Below are 14,866 nucleotides of genomic sequence, written 5' to 3'. Positions count from 1 at the left end.
TAATTTCTGGACTTCAGACACTCTCGTCCTTCAGTTCTAATTTTTATAGAATTCTTACAGCACCTCACAGTCAACATGTCCAAAACAGAACTCCTAATCTTCCCCCTAGAGCCCCTCCTCCCTCTGACTTTTCATTTCAGTCAACATCCCCACCATCATCCCTTTCCCTGAAAACCACAACTCCTTACTGACATTCAACTCTTGCGTTCAGTCCTACCACTTTTTCCTGCAAAAAATCTGCCAGATTTGCCCCTTCCTCTCCCTCCATTGGTACAAACTCTGGCCTTCCCATGGCCAGATTATTTCACTAGCCTCACTGCTGGTCTCTCAGGCTCCAACCTCTCCTCCAGCCAGTCTATGCTTCCTGCTGCTGCACGGATCATCTTCCTAAAGCATCACTCATCCCATATTGCTCAATCAGTCAATCAATCACATTTATTGAGTGCTTACTGTGTGCAGAACACAGTTCTAAACACTTAGAAAAGTAAAATATAACAATACAACAGACATGTCCTTCCCACAGCGAGCTTACATTCTAGAGGGGGAGACTCCTCTCCTTAAAACCCTCTACTGGCTTCCTGCGTGCTTCTGAACCAAACAATAACTCCTTACAGTCAGCTTCAAAGCTCCCCAGGCTTACCTAACTGTTCTCAGCGTGGCCTAGTAGAAAGAGCACAGGCCTGCGAGTCAGAGGATCTTGGTTCTTATCCTAGCTTCGCCACTTACCTGCTGTGTGATCTTGGGCAAGTTACTAAACCTCTCTGGGCCTCAGTTTCCTCACTTGTAAAATTGGGATTAAATACCTGTTCTCCCTCCCTCTTAGTCTGTGAGCCTTATGTGTGACCTTGGACAAGTCACTTAACTTCTGTGTCGTCTCCTACTTAGACTGTGAGCCCCATGGATGACAGGAATTGTGCCTGATCTGATTACTTTGTATCTACCCCAGGGCTCAGAGCAGTGCTTGGCGTAGTAGTAAGTGCTTAATAAATGTTATTAATTATTATTATATCTATGCCAGTAGTTAGTGCAGTTTCTGGCACATAATAATCACTTACATGCAACAACAACAATAATAATAATAAATATTTATTTGCTGTCTTTGCTCCTCCCTAGTCAACCTTCTTGCTTCATTTTGCCCTTGACTCTCCCACCTCTGTCCCCTCACATTTGCTGTTACTCTAGAACTGGAACTCTCCTTGACATGAGGTAGATTACAGCTCTCCCCACATTCAATCCTTTAAAAGTTTTCTCCAAGTTTCCTCCAATTAATTTCCCAGCACCCTGAGCCACATCATCCTTTGGCCAACTCTAGCACCCACAAATTAAGACACCCTCCTTCACACTCAACCATATCTTTACTCAAAAAATATCTGTTTTAACTACTCCAGTTCACATCATTTTCATGTTTGTTTCCTGCATTTACATGCAAGAGGGAAACATGACTCTTGTATTTCCCAAGTGTCTAGTACTATGCTGTGCACCAACTGGGCACTCAATAAATGCTGCTACTCCTACTGTTACCTTTTTGTGAGGAGCATGAAGCAGTGCATAATATTACATTGCTTCATTCATCCTCAAAGTAACAATAATGTGGCATGTTAAAATGTCACTTTGTGGGTTACCTAGAGATATGTAAAATTCTTCTCTTGTGTTGAAAAAAATAATTCATTACATTTATTTTTATGGCTATGATGGCTCTTTTTGCCCAGACCATATCATGTCATTTAATGTCCAACATTCCAGGGATCCTTCTCCCTACTCCTATTAGACCTTGTGCCACCAAACTGCAATAATGAAACTTAGGGAATGTGTCTCAAGGAAATGTGCAAGGCTCAGCTGAAGAAGAGATCATCATCATCAATCGTATTTATTGAGCGCTTACTATGTGCAGAGCACTGTACTAAGCGCTTGGGAAGTACAAATTGGCAACATATAGAGACAGTCCCTACCCAACAGTGGGCTCACAGTCTAAAAGGGGGAGACAGAGAACAAAACCAAACATGCTAACAAAATAAAATAAATAGAATAGATATGTACAAATAAATTAAATAAATAAATAGAGTAAAAAAAATGTACAAACATATATACATATATACAGGTGCTGTGGAGAAGGGAGGGAGTTAAGATGGGGGGATGGAGAGGGGGGCGAGGGGGAGAGGAAGGAAGGGGCTCAGTCTGGGAAGGCCTCCTGGAGGAGGTGAGCTCTGGTCCCTCCCTCAAGGAATTTACAGCCGAGGCCTGGGAGACAGAAGGACCTGAGTTCTAGTCCCAGTTCTGCCACTTATCTGCTGTGTGACTTTGGACAAGTCACTTCACTTCTCTGTGATTCAGTTACCTCATCTGTAAAATGGACTGTGAGCCCCTTGTGGGACAAGGGCTGTGTCCAACCTGATTACCTTGTATCTACTGAAGTGCTTAGAACAGTGTCTGGCACATAGTAAGCACTTAAGAAATTCCATTAAAAAAAAAACCCAAAACCCTACCTGTAGAGACCAGCAGAAACAAGAGTGGCATCTCACTGCTAGCCCCATGGGGCCTGGCTTGTCCTGAAATTGTTCAGGGCTGCCTGAGCTTTAGGGGCAGCAATGAGTGAGGGAACAGCCCAAAATCTGCCTACCGAAGTCTAAACAAGTGTCCTGGATAAGACTCAAAGCTAGCCCAGAGGAATAATAATAATAATGATTACAATAGTATTTGTTATGCACTTACTCTGTGCCAAGCTCTCCTAAGAGCTCGAGGAGATACAAGATAATCAGGTGGACACAGGCTCTGTCTGACACGGTGCCCCAAACCAAGTATGTAAAATACTGGGTTTCCCCAGGACGTAAGTAGTAACGGACAACATTCCAGACACAGAATGTCAAACAATGTCAAGCCCCAGGGGTTAGAGAGATGGCAACAAATTAAACACTGGGTTGGTCTGTCCAGACCAATTACTGGTCTATCAATGTCAATTGTATTGAGCACATACTGTGTAAAGAGCATTGTATTAATCACCTGGGAGAGTACAATATAACAGAATAGGCAGACACGTTCTCGGTCCCTAATGAGCTGATAGTCTAGAGAGTGACAGACATTAATATAGATGAATAAATTATTAATATATACATAAGTGCTTTAGGGTCAAGGAAGGGGTGAATAAAGGTTGCAAATCCAAGCGCAAGGATGATTCAGAAGGGAGTGGGAGAACGGGAAATGAGGGCTTAGTTGGGGGAGATGTGCTTTTAATAAAGCTTTGAAAGTGAGAAGAATGATCATCCGTTGGATTTGAAAAGGGTTGCCATTCGAGGCCAGAGACAGGACATGGACAATGGGTCAGTGATGAGATAGATGAGATCGAGGTACAGTGAGTAGGTTGGCATTAGAGTGAAATATGTGGGATAGATCGTAGTAGCAAATCAAGGAGGTAAGATAGGCGGGGGCAAGCTCATTGAGTGCTTTAAAGCTGATATTAAGGAGCTTCTGTTTGATGCAGTGGGCATCCCTTGGAGGTTCTTAAGAAGTGTGTGAACATGGACTGAATGGTCCGTAGAACGATTGATGTGGGCATCAGAGTGAAATTTGGACCGGAGAAGGAGAGACAGGAGGCAGAGAGGTCAGCAAGGAGGCTAATGCGGTAATCAAGATGCAATAGGATAAGTGCTTGGATTAATATGCTAGCAGTTTGGATGTAGAGGAAAGGGTGGATTTTAGTGATACTGTGAAGGGTGAACTGATAGGATTTGGTGACAGATTGAATCTGTGGGTTGAATGAGAGATGAGTCGAGGATAATAATAATAATAATGATGTTATCTGTTAAGCACTTACTATGTGCGAAGCACTGTTCTAAGCGCTGGGGGGATACAAGGTGATACCGTGGGGCTCACAGTCTTCATCCCCATTTTACAGATGAGGGAACTGAGGCCCAGAGAAGTTAAGTGACTTATCCAAAGTCACACAGCTGACAAGTGGCGCAGCCAGGATTTGAACCGATGACCTCTGACTCCAAAGCCTGGGCTCTTTCCACTGAGCCACGCTGCTTCCCCAGCAGATATGACCAATGTTACAGGCTTGTGACAGGGAGGATCATGGTGCTGATAAAGAGAAGCCAGCCCTAGGCAGATCCCAGACAAAAACAGATTTCTCTCCTGGAAAAATTCCCTCCAAAGAGCCTGAAATTCTGGTGTACTGGGTGTGAGAAGGGGCAGTGACTGGAGAGTTGGCATTGCGAACTTTTATTTCCCAAGCGCTTAGTACAGTGCTCTGCACACAGTAAGCGCTCAATAAATACGATTGATTGATTGATTGATTGATTGATTGGAGAGGACAGCAGGTGGCAGCCAAATGCTAACCAATTTTGGATTCCCACAAACATGAGCCACATTGTTCCTTGAGTGGGTGACTATGAAGCCAAGAGATCCCCCTCAACCTGTGGACTTTTTAAGTGGGGTTTTTGTGGAGGGAAGTGAGGCCTCTTTTAATGATTTCCCGAGAGCTTTAGGATGAAATAGTATATTTATGATATCCTAAACATGTCCTTTATTTAATACTGGCAATCAAATGAGGGCTCGTAGATGTTCGTTTTTGGCCTCAGATAGGAATAAAAATTTATGGAGGGGAGGCACTCTGAGAAGGTTTTACTCAGCCTCCCTCAGAAATTCTGAGTGGTTAGAGAAGCAGCATGGCTTAGTGGAAAGAGCACAGGCCTGGCAATCAGATGATTTGGGTTCTAATTCCAGCTCTGCCACATGTCTGCTGTGTGACCTTGGGAACTCACTGACCTTCTCTGTGCCTCAGTTGCCTCAGTTATAAAATGGGGATTAAGACTGTGCGCCCCACGTGGGACACGGATTATGTCCAACCTGATTACTTTGCATCTACCTTAGCGCATCATTTTCTTTTTTTTATGGTAATGTTAAGTGCTTATTATGTGCTAGGCCCTGCCCTAGGTGCTGGAATAAATACAAGATACAGCTAGGTACCACCTGGAGTTCACAACCTTAATCCCCATTTTGCAGATGAGGTAACTGAGGCACAGAGAAGTTAAGAGAAGTAATGTGGCTCAGTGGAAAGAACCCGGGCTTTGGAGTCAGAGTTCATGGGTTCAAATCCCGGCTCTGCCAACTGTCAGCTGTGTGACTTTGGGCAAGTCACTTAACTTCCCTGTGCCTCAGTTACCTCATCTGTAAAATGGGGATTAAGACTGTGAGCCCCCCGTGGGACAACCTAATCACCTTGTAACCTCCCCAGCATTTAGAACAGTGCTTTGCACATAGTAATCGCTTAATAATAATAATGTTGGTATTTGTTAAGTACTTACTATGTGCAAAGCACTGTTCTAAGCGCTGGGGTAGATACAAGGTAATCAGGTTGTCCCACGAGGGGCTCACAGTCTCCATCCCCATTTTACAGATGAGGGAACTGAGGCCCAGAGAAGTGAAGTGACTTGCCCAAAGTCACACAGCTGACAAGTGGCGGAGCCGGGATTTGAACCCACGGCCTCTGACTCCAAAGCCCGGGCTCTTTCCACTGAGCCACGCTGCTTCCCACAATAAGTGGGAATAAGTGGGCTTAATAAGTGCCATCATGATTATTATTAAGTGACTTGCCCAAGGTCACACAGCAGACAAGTGGTGAAGCGAGGATTAGAACCCAGGTCACTCTGAGTCCCAGGCCCGTGCTCTGTCCACTATGCCACCCTGCTTCTTCCAGTTCAAATAAAACCACTTCACATGTTCATATCTTTATTCTCTGCCATTCCTCCTATCTTCAGTCTATTATCATGTCTGTCTCCCCCCTCTAAACTGTAGCTTACAGTGTGCAGGGATCATGTCTACCAACTCAGTTTGTATTGTACTCTCCAAAGAGCTTGGTACAATGCTCTGCACACAGTCAACACTCAATTAATAGCACTGATTGATTGATTTTAGCTTCTGGGACAGTTAGCCAGCTACCAGAAGCAGCGTGGCTCAGTGGAAAGAGCCTGGGCTTTGGAGTCAGAGGTCATGGGTTCAAATCCCGGCTCCACCACTCGTCAGCTGTGTGACTTTGGGCAAGTCACTTAACTTCTCTGGGCCTCAGTTACCTCATCGGTAAAATGGGGATTAACACTGTGAGCCCCATGGGGGACAACCTGATCACCTTGTAAATTCCCCAGCACTTAGAACAGTGCTCTGCACATAGTAAGCGCTTAATAAATTCCATTATTATTATTATTATTATTATTATTATTATTATACCAGGGCTAATTAAACATGTAGGGACTCCCAGCACATGGGCTGACACTGTTGAAGGGGCTGCTTCAGGTAATTTTGGGTTCTCTCTGTCAGCTGCAGCAGTGGAAAGAAGAGTCTCCTCAATCCCTCAGGTAAACTTCTTTGTCCCTTTCACTTATAAACATTTAATGTGTAAAGGATCTTTGGTCTAGAAAGATCCTGCTATCCTAGAGGGGAGAATAAACTCTGGGTTAAGAGGGTCAAACTCTAATTTGGTACCAACTCTACTGTATTGTACTCCCCCAAACACAGTTCTCTGCAGACAGGAAGCACCTAATAGATACCATTGATTAAATGGAATGATACGCATTTTTTCTTACGGAAAACATGTGTGCCGGCTTGTGCTCCAGGGAGAAGGTAGAGAGGTGCCTGATGAGTTGTGCATACCTGGGAGACCAAATCAAAGTGTGAAATGGCCCTGCACCCCCAAACTAAGTAACAATCATCCATGAGAGCTCACCTCCTTCAAGAGGCCTTCCCAGACTGAGCCCCCTTTTTCCTCTCCTCCTCCCCATCCCCCTGCCCTACCTCCTTCCCCTTCCCTCAGCACTTGCATATATATTTGTATAGATTTACTACTCTGTTTTACTTGTACATATTTACTGTTCTGTTTATTTTGTTAATGATGTGCATATAGCTTTAATTCTATTTGTTCTGACGACTTTGACAGCTGTCTACATGTTTTGTTTTATTATCCCCCTGTCTCCCCCTTCTAGACTGTGAGCCTGTTGTTGGGTAGGGACCGTCTCTATATGTTGCTAACTTGTACTTCCCAAGCGCTTAGTACAGTGCTCTGCACAGAATAAGTGCCCCAAGCACATAGTACAGTGCTCTGCACACAGTAAGTGCTCAATAAATACGATTGAATGAATGTTTTCTCATGAAGACCCCATTCCCTCCCTTTCTCCTCCATCTGCTTTCATCACTCCCCTCTATTCTCATTATCCCATACCATCTCACAATATACACACACACACACACACACATTCAGATTGTAAAGACACACACAGCCCAAGGATTAAGATCGACACTTTAAAATTCAAACACAACCAGAGACGCTTGATTGTCAAAAATGTGTACATATCTGACATAACTATCGCTCTTCTCCCTCATTCTCTCCATCTTACTCTCTCTTTTCAACCTCTTTTCCTTTTTTTACTTAGCTTCTCTCTGGACTTTCAGATATCCCAATATCCTCCACAGTATATGACCCTCAATCTGGTTCTTTGCGGCTCTTCCAGGTATATTGCTTCTATATTAAGTTACACTGAAGCAGCATGGCATAGTGGTACCTATGTAGTGGTATAGAGCACAGGCCTGGGAAGAAGAAGGTCATGGGTTCTAATCCCGGCTCTGCCACTTGTCTGCTGTGTGACCTCGGGCAAGTCACTTCACTTCTCTGGGCCTCAGTTACCTCATCTGTAAAATGGGGATTGAGACTGTGAGCTCCACGTGGGACAGGGACTGTGCCCAACTCAATTTGCTTGTATCCACCCAGTGCTTAATACAGTGCCTGGCACATAGTACACACTTAAATACCATTATTATTATTATTATTATTATTATTTATTAATAATTATTAACATTAATTATTATTATTAATAATAATAATAATGTGACCTAAAACAGCTTAACCACCAGAACCTTCCTTTGGCTTCCATAAGGTACATTTTCAACTCACTGTCAGCACCATGAAACTAACATACAAAGTTCCCAGGAAATAATTTAACCACTAGAAGTCCAGAGGGAGGTTTATATTGCATCCTAGGGTCCGAAGGAGGGGTGGTGGAGAGGGAGAGAGAAAAAGGGCAGGATGGAAGTGTTTGAAGACGTGGCATCCATTTCTGTTTCCTTTTGTGGGAATGGCAGAGTCCATGTTGCCACTGTCATTAATTCCCTGGCTGAGGGACTCCATCCTCTCATCAAAAGAGAGAGAGAGAGAGAGAGAGAGAGGAGGGTTCTACCGAATCTGTTGTATAGTACTCTCCCAAGCACTTAGTACAGTAGAATATTCCAACCCCTAAATTGACTCCAGATATTGTCCACCAAGAAGTTATTTTGGTAACTTAAGTGCTCAATAAATGCCACTGATTGATTGAAAATTTGCATGGTGAAATTCCCTCCATGGACTGAATTTTTCCACTTCAGTAGTGCTAGCTTGACAACTCCAGTAGGAAAGGCATGGAAACCAAACAGCTGAAATAGAGGAAAGGGACACAGTTGTATTTAAATAGAATTGTTATGGTTCATATGGCTTATTTAATCACTGGTTAGAATGAGTCTCACATAAAGCCAACTTCCAAGGAGAACATGGATCTGTCAGAGGGACTGGAAGTACAACTTGATGTGGTAGAGATAAAAGAATAGTGCGTGCGATTTACACGGCCAAGGAAATTTAGGTAATCAGTGTAATTTCCCACACTGGAATTAAGCCCAGGCATCTCTTCCTCTGCAAAAAGTGCTACAGACTTATTTCCAAGCACACGAAAGACCCCGGCTGTTTGACAGATGCTCTCCCCGGCTCCACCTGGCATTGTGAGTTGTGTGGCCATTTGTGAGGCTCTCAGCTGGCCTGTCCTCTGTCTGGTACTGGAGGCGGGGAGGGCTCAGCCAAGGGGTGCCCAGGCTACTGATGTTGTAATAATAATAATAATAATAATGGCATTTGTTAAGCGCTTACTATGTGCAGAGCACTGTTCTAAGCGCTGGGGGGGATACAAGGTGATCAAGTTGTCCCACGTGGGGCTCACAGTCTTAATTCCCATTTTACAGATGAGGGAACTGAGGCCCAGAGAAGTTAAGTGACTTGCCCAAGGTCACACAGCGGACGTGTGGCGGAGTCGGGACTCGAACCCATGACCTCTGACTCCAAAGCCCGTGCTCTTTCCAATGAGCCACACTGCTTCCCCTATGTTGTGTCATCAGGGGACACCCCACGTATGAGGCTCCTGGATTTTGCAAAGATGATCAGATCGTAAACCTTATCTCAGCTATACTTTCCCTACCAGGAAAGTAAGTGAACAGTGGTTTACAATTTTCTCAAAGATAAGGCAAAATTTACTTAACCCATCTGCCCTTGAAAACATTTTCACAGCCCCAATATCTTAATTTCCATATAGACCAAACTCAAATTTATCATGCTGGGCCTGAGGAATTTAAATTCTTTCTTTCCTCCTCTTGCTCTCTTGCTTTCATTTTATATGGACATACAAAGTTCCCAGGAAATAATTTAACCACTAGAAGTCCAGAGGGAGGTTTATATTGTATCCTAGGGTCCGAAGGAGGGGTGGTGGAGAGGGAGAGAGAAAAAACTCTTCACCCGAGCACCCTGTTTAGAAGTATAGGTAGTAAATATTATTTCATGAAGATGAAAAGCCAAAGAAAAATCAATCCAACCAGGCAATTGTATTTATTGAGTGCTTACAGCAATGTGCTAAGTGCTTGGGATATAAATACATATAAATATATATATATATAAATTTATATAAATATAAATAAATATTTATTTATTTTACTTGTACATATCTATTCTATTTATTTAATTTTGTTAGTATGTTTGGTTTTGTTCTCTGTCTCCCCCTTTTAGACTGTGAGCCCACTGTTGGGTAGGGACTGTCTCTATATGTTGCCAACTTGCACTTCCCAAGCGCTTAGTACACTGCTCTGCACACAGTAAGCGCTCAGTAAATACAATTGATTGATTGATTGGGAGAGAGCAATATAACCGAGTTGGTGATATGTCCAGAAGGAGCTTACAGCTTGGAAGGAAATTACGTGTTACTAAAATAGCCTCTTGATGGACAATATTTGGAGTAAATTTAGGGGATTGGAATATTGTAAATTACTAGGTAATTGTAGAGGGGCCAGAAGGCCAGATTAATATACTGGGAACCTGCCACTATCCCACTGTGACATCCAGGGCTCCTCTCCCGGACCACCATGCTGGCTTCCAAGGGTCCCACACTGGCTCTAGTCTGCATTACCAGGAAACTTACAGCCCAACCTGCCTTGCTGTGCCCCAGTGGATGGAGAAAATCCAGCCACAGCAATGGTGCCATCTCAACAGCATGGTGCTACCTCCACAAAACCTCCAAAAGGCTGTGGTGGCCGCTGCTGAAGCAGTCAATGTGGCAGAAGACTCCGTTGGGTTCTGAGCCACAAGGAGTCTGAAATTCTGCTCCTCTAGCCACAGCACCTACTGGCCTTTTGTACAGTGGTCCGTAGCTTTATGTCATCTCAATATTTTGTTGCATCTTTCTTTAAGTGTCTGTCTCCAGTTCCCTTCCTGCCTTATATATTTAGATTGTTAGTCCTCCACAGGATACTGAGAGCTCACCTCCTCCAGGAGGCCTTCCCAGACTGAGCCCCTTTTTCCTCTCCCCTTTCCCAATGCCCTCCGCCCTACCTCCTTCCCCTCCCCACAGCACCTGTGTATATGTTTGTACAGATTTATTACTCTATTTATTTTACTTGTACATATTTACTATTCTATTTATTTTGTTAATAATGTGCATCTAGCTTTATTTTTATTTATTCTGATGACCTGACACCTGTCCACGTGTTTTGTTGTCTGTCTCCCCTTTCTAGACTGTGAGCCCATTGTTGGGTAGGGACCGTCTCCATATGTTACCAACATGTACTTCCCAAGTGTTAAGTACAGTGCTCTGCGCGCAGTAAGTGCTCAATAAATACGACGGAATGAATGAATAATAATATTAATGATGGTATTTGTTAAGCGCTTACTATGTGCCAAGCACTGTTCTAAGTGCTGGTGGGGGGGAATACAAGGTAATCAGGTTGTCCCACGTGGGGCTCACAGTCTTAATCCCCATTTTATAGATAAGGGAACTGAGGCACAGAGAAGTTAAATGACTTGCCCCAAATCACACAGCTGACAAGTGGCAGAGTCGGGATTAGAACCCATGACCTCTGACTCCCAAGCCCGGGCTCTTTCCACTGAGCCACGCTGCTTCATGGGGACCATGCCGAATTCCCACCTAGGCATTCTTTCTCAGCACTGAGTACAGGGTTCTGTACAATAAAGTGTTCAAGAAATACTATCACTTCTACTACTACTACTTCTACTGAAGCAAAAAACAACCTGACAGAATTCTAAACATGCTGCCCCATTCAAATGCCCTTTGCTTACTGGAAAAGTTTATACCCAAACAGCTGCCGTATGGGGATCTGAAAATGGGAAGCTGAAGGCAAGGAGGACAGAGAAAATGTTTAAGGTATGAAAAACCAGGCTTCAGTCACACCTCATCACAACAACAAACTGGGAATTAGTGGCTTCAGAGAGCCAAGCAGTACCTCTTATCGAACAGGACCTTTGTAGGGATCTTGGGACAGGGAGTAGTAACAAAAACAGAAGGTGCCACAAACAAACACATCAACACAACAAGGGGCAGTCTTTGTGTGAGGGCATAGTATGTTTCAGACTGCAGGTCCCACAATGGTCTTTTCCGCACACCTGCACCCACACGTGACTCTCATTAACAAGTATAAAGGACAGCTATACATGCCCTGCAACTGTTGCTTGCAGTTGTGGTCCAGTGTGTTCTGATTCATTCATTCATTAATTCAATTGTATTTATTGAGCGCTTACTGAATGCAGAGCACTGTACTAAGTGCTTGGGAAGTACAAGTTGGCAACATATAGAGATGGTCCCTTTCTGATGAGCACCAAGTACTACAGTGAGCATAATTGGAGTTCACTGTTGGAATGCTTCTTCCAAAATCAATTTCTTGGGGCAGAATATAGGATATTTTCCAACTTAGAGTGGTTACCTAAGATAGCAGAAATTCAATGACTATCATGGTCTTGACAGTTTCCCTGCGATCCACTCTAACTAAATAGCCTGGCCTACTTTATGTGAAAGTGGAATAAACAAACGATGAGTCAGTTGTGCCTTTTTATTCTTGTACTTTCCCAATTCAAGAAAAACAATGCTGGTGAATCAGATAAGAAGAAACCAGTATGGGTATATGCTTCAAGACTTAGTGTCATATGCGTTGGGGATGAAAATGAATATTAAAATATCATTTCTCTAATCATTAAACTTCCAGTGGTTCCCACTGCTTTTTAAATAATGCTAAAATTCCAGTGCACTGATGATGATGATGATGATGATTGTGGTGGTATTTAGTAAGGGCTCATTATGTAGATACAATATTATGAAGTTGGGCACAGTCCCTATCCCAGAAGAAGCTTACAGTCTAAGATGGAAGGAGGACAGGAATTTTTTCCCTAGTGTACAATATTCTCCCTCAGATGACTCCCTTTTACCTGTTGGTTGTAATCTGTTGTCCTCCCAAGCAAGCCTCCTAGCTGTTTCTTGAGTCTGATTTTCTTACCTCCAGTTAAATTCCAACACCTTTCCCACTCCAGGAATGACATCTTCCCCTTAAAAATCCTTGTAAAAAGCCAATTCCTCCATGATAATTACCCCATGTCATGCCATCCCCTCAGGCACCTCAACTTTATGACATTATCTATTGCTTACTGATTGATATATCCACTTATATTCATGCTCTTTTAACTATTGGATATTCATCAAGTTATGTCTACTCACATTCCCAATAGATTGAAAACTCTTTGAAGGCAAAGATTACACCTTCTGTTTCCTCTGTATGATGCCCAAGCAATAAGTCTAGTGCTCGGCACCCAGAAGGTGCTGAGTAAATTATGGTGATCAGTCTATCAACCAATGGTATTTACTGAGCACTTACTACGTGCCAAGCACTGTACAAAGTACAAGGGAGAGTACAATACAAAAGAAGTAGCTGACATTTTCCCTGCCCATAACAAGCTTACAGTCTAGCGGGGGAGACAGATAGTAAAATTAATAAATAATTTATAACATTATTATTGTGGTGAGGATGATAACAATGATAATGATGGTAACATTTATTAAGTGCTTACTCTGTGTTGGTAGATACAAAATAATCAGATAGGACAGGGAAACTGATTCACCATGGCAAATAAACACCTGTGTGAGTTGCCTTAGAACTGGGGATCAAATCTATCTTTTAAAAATAATCAAACAGCTTAATTGTTGTAAAAGGTCTTTCTCCATCTGCTGCCCTTTACTTTGGCTGGGATTTGTATGTTGAAACACAGACTGGAGACAAGTGTTTTACAAGATGTCCTGATTTGGAATTTGAAGACGAGTTGTGTGTATAAAATGCAGTAAATCATGGGTGCCAGATGAAAAACTTGGTGGATATTAACTAAAACAGAAAGAATTCAGAATAATACCATATGTGTGTTAAGCATTCAGTGTGATATCCCAAGTTGCTAGAGAGAAAGAGAGCATGGCAGTCACATGCCTATTACTGAGAATGAGGGGTTTCAACCAGATCAGCCTGGCTATATTTTTCATACATATAGAGAAGCAGCATGGCTCAGTGGAAAAAGCCCGGGCTTTGGAGTCAGAGGTCAGGGGTTCAAATCTCAGCTCCGCCAATTGTCAGCTGTGTGACTTTGGGCAAGTCACTTCACTTCTCTGTGCCTCAGTTCCCTCATCTGTAAAATGGGGATTAAGACTGTGAGCCCCTGGTGGGACAACCTGATCACCTTGTAACCTCCCCAGCGCTTAGAACAGTGCTTTGCACATAGTAAGCGCTTAACAAATACCATTATTATTATTATTATACATGGACAATGGCTTGCCAGACTTCCAGTGAATTGTAAGCAACTGTACTGTTAACCATCTTGCAATGCATCTGCAGTAGGTTGACAGGGCCTCACCTCAGCAATTTTGTGCCTGGGGAATTCATTCATTCATTCATTCAATGGTATTTATTGAGCGCTTACTGTGTGCAGAGCACTGTACTAAGGGCTTGGAAAGTACAAATTGGCAACATATAGAGATGGTCTCTACGCAACCACAGGCTCACAGTCTAGAAGGGGGAGACAGACAACAAAACAAAACATATGGACAGGTGTCAAGTCATCAGAATAAATAGAAATAAAGCTAGATGCACATCATTAACAAAATAAATAGAATAGTAAATATGTACAAGTGAAATAGAGTAATAAATCTGTACAAACATATATACAGGTGCTGTGGGGAGGGAGGGGGAGAGAAGAGGGAATGGTTGTGATTGAAGGCCTCTCTACCTAGATTTTATCACCAGCTGGGCAGCAACACTCTTGGTGCTGAGGACTGGACTTGGGAGAAGGGGGAAGGGAGAGTGATGCCAACTGGACAGGACAACTCTGGATAAGTAATGCCACATAAGGATTAATATTAAAGTGCATAAATTTGTTCATGAGATCCCCCAAATAAGCCAAAAAAATTAAAAAAAAAAATGGAAAAAAGGGATAGAAACACACTATAGTTATCTGATCAACAGCAATGGAAAGATACACCATGATAAAATTATTTGAAGTGTATGCTTTTGTGTCCACCTGTAAATACTTAATTTTCAAAATGTTGCCTTTCATTCATTCAATCAATCATATTTATTGAGAGCTTACTGTGGGCAGAGCACTGTACTAAGCACTTGGGAAGTACAAATTGGCAACATATAGAGACGGTCCCTACCCAGCAGTGGGCTCACAGTCTAGAAGGGGGAGACAGACAACAAAACAAAACAAGTAGAC

Source organism: Tachyglossus aculeatus, chromosome 2 (genome assembly GCF_015852505.1).
Source record: "Tachyglossus aculeatus isolate mTacAcu1 chromosome 2, mTacAcu1.pri, whole genome shotgun sequence".
Taxonomy (NCBI): Eukaryota; Metazoa; Chordata; class Mammalia; order Monotremata; family Tachyglossidae; genus Tachyglossus; species Tachyglossus aculeatus.
This window is presented reverse-complemented; position numbering follows the sequence as displayed.